This window comes from Stegastes partitus, unplaced genomic scaffold, assembly GCF_000690725.1.
Source record: "Stegastes partitus isolate 25-593 unplaced genomic scaffold, Stegastes_partitus-1.0.2 Scaffold12, whole genome shotgun sequence".
Classification (NCBI taxonomy): domain Eukaryota; kingdom Metazoa; phylum Chordata; class Actinopteri; family Pomacentridae; genus Stegastes; species Stegastes partitus.
The window spans coordinates 599,625-599,915 of record NW_007577743.1 but is presented as its reverse complement, the minus strand read 5'-3'; positions in this window follow the sequence as shown (position 1 = coordinate 599,915).

Sequence of the window (291 nt, the reverse complement as noted above, 5' to 3'; positions counted from 1 at the left end):
CTATCCAATCAGGTGGCTATTTCAGCCGCCTCTCGGAAGCGCTGTAAAAAGTGACAACAAAATAAAGAGGAGTGGTGCAATTAATGCCGTGTTATAATACGTTTTCGGTGAGTATTTTTTAAAATAAATTTTGTTTTGTATTATATAACAAAGACTATTTCTTCATCCTTGTTTAAGTAGCTCAGGCTAGCAAAGCTGAACAATGTCATTATAACCTGAACAGCAACTTGAAAATGGTGCACCACGGTACAGTAGTTGGTACTACTGAAATATTTTTATTTCAAATCAAAT